At 34.1% G+C, this 5,709-nt stretch overlaps 1 long non-coding RNA gene across 1 annotated transcript; it reads left to right on the top strand.

The window, feature by feature from the left end:
- Positions 1-797: 797 nt before the first annotated feature.
- Positions 798-2,029, top strand: LOC121467661. The gene is made up of 3 exons (XR_005977756.1): positions 798-950; positions 1,061-1,155; positions 1,225-2,029. It is a non-coding gene; the product is annotated as an uncharacterized LOC121467661 (long non-coding RNA).
- The last annotated feature ends 3,680 nt before the right edge of the window (positions 2,030-5,709 follow it).

Raw genomic sequence — 5,709 nt, 5'->3', positions numbered from 1 at the left:
AACAGGAAGCTATATTTTTCCAATTATAGATCTGTCTTCGCGACGAACACATATCCTTCCATCTCTACCCCGAGTTCGGCCATCAGTTCCCTACTGTCTTCGCCCAGTAGACTTACAGAGGCTCCTGTATCCAGCAGTCCCGCAATCTTCCGGCCGTTCGGACTGATTCGCCACCTACTTGCGCGTTTGTCGCGCGTGAACGGGTCTTTAGAACCCTGCGGCTGACTCCCCGCATACCTGCAAGCTGTCTGGCGTCGAAAATCCTGTTTCCGACTTCCCTATATCTTTTCATTCTTTCCTCGGCTGGTAGAAACCTTAACTTATTAATACCTAATATATTTTGTTTATTAATAATATGTTGATCATTTACTTCAAGCTTATCATCTACTTCGATTCAGGTTTCTAGCCTAAGCGTTGCTCACCTGATTTCGTCAAGCTTGGTCGGCTTGGGTTGGGTACGTTCAATGGTCCCATTGCCTCGGTAACGGCAATAATCATTTCCATATCGCCGGATTTCCTCTTGCAAAGATCGGCTTATGGACTCCATCATTCCTCCTCGTTGCATCTCCTGAGCCTTGGCTAAGGCCACATTGACAGGCGATGTGATTTCTGATGGCAGGACTTTCGATGCTACTGGCAAATTCCAGCTGTCATCGTCTCCCTCTTGTTGCTCTTTCCGAGGATTCCCTGGCGGAGGAGTCCTGCTTACCTGCTTTGACCTTAAAAAATACTTTCTCATAAGCTTTTTCTAATCTATCTCTACTGAGATGTTTTATTAATATTTATCTTCTGATTATTATAGTTTTGAACCGGCTGCGCATCAACAATTCACAATGACACCTCGAACAAAAATAACTACAATTAAACTACAACAGGGAAGGAAAAACTCAACCCGGAGCCAACTTAACCCCCGGATTTCAGTGCCTTCAATTACCAGCACAAGTTTCTCGGTGAGCGCTGTTGACCATCCCATCTTCCATAGAAAACTAAGAGTCAAGGGCGCTCGCCACTCTATTATCTGTACTTCCCACTTACTTACATCACTGTATGATTTTTCTAGGAGTGACGAACCGCCCTAAGTGCAACGCGTGGCCGACTTTTCTGGTTCCCACGGGCCACTCACAGTCGAATCCCCACATCCTGACCTCATCACGGGTAAGTAAGACAAGTTTTCCCTATTTTGGCTATATCTGACTCCGGCTATTACTGTGCTCTATTTTCCAGGCGCTCGGTGTGTGCTCTAGCACACCAGGCATCGGTATAGTCGCTAACTAGCCGAAGAAATTTTTCCTGCTAGTGCCGAACCACCCTTACCGAGCTCCCATTTCCGTTTGTCAGATAAGTACCAATCTCTTTAAACAAAAAAAATCTAACACTTACTTTAGGGTATCTTTGCTTCCAGATCCCCCCGGCACCGCGTTACTATGAGCCGACCATCAGGTAATGATAATGTTACACATTGGACGTTACTGGAAACCTTACTTGCGCTGAACAAATTGGAGTTTAGGTGATGTACTCCGACACCCCACCCTACCTGAGATCCGGCATGCATCCTTCGCCAAATCTCCCTTCCGCTGGCTACCGTCAGCCTACTCCAGGGTCAGTCTCATTTCCCCCTCCCCATAGACGAACACTTAGCACATCATCCTCACGTTACAAATTTATTATTAACTATAAACATTCATCTTCATTTCTTGCATTATATATCTTCCGTTAATTTATTTGCATTTGTTTGCTTCCCTTTGCTACAGATGCGATGCCAAATTCATACGAAAACACTTCCTTTGAAATTGATTTAAATTTTCATTACACCATTGTTGACCCACATACGAACATATAAATATAGATTTATTCATAATTATACAATTAAATTACCCTACCTATTTGGAGCTCCAACCAGAGGTTTAATCGGGTTATCTCGGGTTTTCTAAACTTATTTACATGAGACTTTTCTTTTTTTTTTACATTCGCATATAGTTGTGTAGGTTATTTACTTTATTCGTTATTTTACATCCCAACTGTTGCGAGACCTCCGCAAATTTACATAAGGTTTTGTTTTGTTAATGTAAATGTATATTATTTTCTTTGTTTCCCTAAATTTGGATTATATCAAATTTTATCTTTTACTTACAATTACTACTTATAATATTTAGAAATGTTATATTTAGAAATATGTTAATAAACAATATATGATATATGCAAATTAAGCTTATCACTAGTAAATTTGTTAAAAAAAATATGTTTTTTATTTTTTGTAACTTGGTGTTAAACCTTTTTATTTAATTTCACAAGTACAATACACTTTATTTTTCACATTCGAATTTCTTACTTCCGAATTGTTTCTTGATCAAAGATGGACTGCCGGCTTAATTCTAAAATCTTATCCAACGAACCTCGGCCAGAAACTTTTCTTTGAGCTTCTAGAACTTTTCCTTTTGTTTAGAATATAAGCTTAGGATGAAATAATGGCAATTTGTTTGGGCTTGGATCGCAATAGTTTAAACTTAGAACGCAATTGATTGGGCTTCGAGTGGAAACTTATGTTTACTTTAAGATTTGTTTGTTAATCTTGGTAGGGAAAGCAAGAGCGGACCCCAAAGCCAAAGGCATGGGCAAAGACAAAGGTAAATGCAAAGGCATAGGCAAAGATTGTTTCAATTGAATTTTTGAAAAAATTGTTTATTAATTCCAAAAGCGGCCCGTTATTATTATTAATTTTTACAAATGGATTGATAATGTTTATACTGTCAAGAGTTAGCTCCGAATTATTTGAAGCAATATATTCGGAAATGTCATAATTTATGAATTTATGCTGAACTATATAGTTAAATATTTTGTTTTCGCTGTTAATGTAGGTGCTGTTATTTATAATAATTGAGTCATTGAACAAAATTAAATATGAACCTTTTAATTGAGTGTTGTCTGCTATATTTGTTCCTGTTATTAAAATGGCACTATCCTGTAAGATATTTGTTTATTAATTTCTCTTATTTTAGAGCAATTGGCTTTTTCGCCGCTTAATAATTTTATAAAACAAATATTTTAAAAACTTAATTTACAATAGTTGTTAAACATTTCTTTCTTAAAATTAGTCATTAGGTAATATTTGTTTTTGCAATTGGCAACTTCATTATTTATTAATAATTTTCCATCGGATTTTGCAATAGCTCTTGTTTTGTAAAAGTCACATTTACCGTTAATCATGGGATATTTTATGTAAACTACAAGTAAATCATTATTTAATAAAATTTTAAAAGTTGATATGTCCATTAGGTCAGATAATACTACAGATTGTTTTTCATGATTGTAAATTTCTTTAATTTCATTCTCGTTTAAAATTTTTGTATTAAAAATTTTTGCTTTTGCTAAGATAATGGTATCTAATAAATTTTGTAAATCAAATGTGAGTGTACCCGCAAACGATGTTTTCGTAAAATTGTTTCCTCGTTGAAAACTACATTTTTTAAACTTTCAGTAAGATATTTTACTTCATTAAATAATTTTGAATTTATTGTGAATTGCTTGTTGTTGTTTTCAATTAGGCTGTCTATTTTGTTCTGAACCGTTATGAAATCATCATGATCAGGAGTACCTGCTATCCATTTCCATAAAGTTCCTATTTCATTAATTCCTTTTTTTTTGTCTTTTTGGCATTATTTCTGATAAAGTTAATTTGATGAGTTCCAAGTCCATTGAAATTTCCCATTCTATGTCTGTTTTTGATGTTTTGGTCAAAGATCTGGTTTCCGTGTTAAGTATTTCTTCATAAAAACTTAAATAGTTATGTGAAATAAATCTGCGTATGAATCGTTCGTCAATACGTCTTTATTGTCCTTAAATAATAAATATTCGTGACTTGTATAGTCAATTATTTCAGAACTGTTTTTGATGTTTTGGTCAAAGATCTGGTTTCCGTGTTAATTATTTCTTCATAAAAACTTAAATTAGTTATGTGTATCTGTGTATGAATCGTAGGTCAATACGTCTTTATTGCCCTTAAATAATAAGTATTCGTGACTTGTAATAAAATATTGTTGTTTATATTAGAATTTAATATTATCTTTATGAATAATCCTATTTCTATTGTTGATTATGATTTTGTTAGGCAAATTTTCCTTCACAACTTGTTTTTTATATCTGGATTTAAATTTGTTTCGTTCCCCATGTTTCTTTTCATAAACAACTTGTCCTACATGATAATCTTTTTCTTTTCTGTTCTCATTATGTGTTTCTAACATTCTAGATTGTGTATTTTTCAAGATAATGGGAATATTATCATGATCAATTTCATTATATAGGATATCAAATTGTTTTTTCGTTTGTTGTGGAATGAATGCTCTGATTATATTTTTGAGCGGCTCTTATAACTATTTTGGAAAAATTAGTTAAATTAAACTCCTCTTTTATGCAGCGAGCTATTTTTGTTAATGTCGAGTGTGCTCTTTCTACTTGCCCGTTTGAAGTACTGTGTCTTGGGTCTGCGTAATGCAAAGTAATTCCACACCTTTATGCAAATGATTTAAATTGGGCCGAGGTAAAACTAGGTTCGTTATCGGTCATAATTTCTTTTGCTTGGGGAAATTGTTGAAGTAGTTCCATTACCAATGTTTAACTTATTTTGAATTTCTTGTACAATAAGGTATTTTGAATACGCGTCTATACAAGTAATAAATGTTAAATTTTGCGCGTAGTATGTATCTATATGTAAATTTTCTCCTTCTTTAGTTGGAATAGGGGCTTCCCCGATTGGAATTTTTATTGGGTGCCTGTTATATTTATTTCATTACAAATCACACAATTTTTGATATATTCTTTCAATTTTTTAAATAAGTTTGGCCAATAATATAACCTATTGATTTGTTTATAATTTTCATCCAGACCCCTATGAGCTCGACTGTGTGTTTTGTCTATAATTATGGCTTTATCTTCATCGTTTTCTATGTCTTAAAGAAAGATTCTCGTAAAAAGAAATGGGTTAGTGAAATTATTTTTTAAGGGTAATTGAATGTGATATAAGTCCTCTAATGTACAATGAATTCCTACTGTAATGTTCGGTGGAATATACTCTTTTAATATAGTTATTAAATGTTCTGGTGTATCATATTCAATTATGTGTCGTGTCCTGCCAAAAACTTCCAGTGACTCATGTATTGTAAACCTCCCCGTTGTTAATACATTTTCAAAACTACTGTCAGCAGAATGCTCTGTGTTTTGATCTGAGTCTGACTGTTCTGTTTGTTCTATATCACTGTTTGTAATGTTATTTATTTGTATTGGAGATAATGCATCGGCTTCAACATTTGTTGTACCGGGTTTATATATTATTTTTGGGGTAAAACTTTCTATGAAAGAACACCATCTTTTTATTTCTATGTTGGGATTTTTGTCCGAAATCGTGAAAGACAAAGATTGATGGTCCGTTTGGATTTCTATACAAACTACTCCGTACAAATAGTTTCTCAAATTTTTAAAGGCCCATACTATAGCTAGCAGTTCCTTTTTGTTTGTGACATAAAGTTGCACGGTTTTATAAAGTGTCTTAGAAATGAAAGTAATTGGTTTTTTTTCCTGTGATAATACCGCCCCGATAGCTACATCTGATGCGTCTGTTGTCAAAGTGAATTTTTTACTATAATCTGGTTGAACTAGTTCAACTTGTGCTATTAGATTCTCTTTTAGTTCGTTAAAAGCTTGTATAGCTGAATCGTC

Source organism: Drosophila elegans, unplaced genomic scaffold (assembly GCF_018152505.1).
Source record: "Drosophila elegans isolate 14027-0461.03 unplaced genomic scaffold, ASM1815250v1 contig_492, whole genome shotgun sequence".
Lineage (NCBI taxonomy): Eukaryota > Metazoa > Arthropoda > Insecta > Diptera > Drosophilidae > Drosophila > Drosophila elegans.
This window is presented reverse-complemented; position numbering and strand designations above follow the sequence as displayed.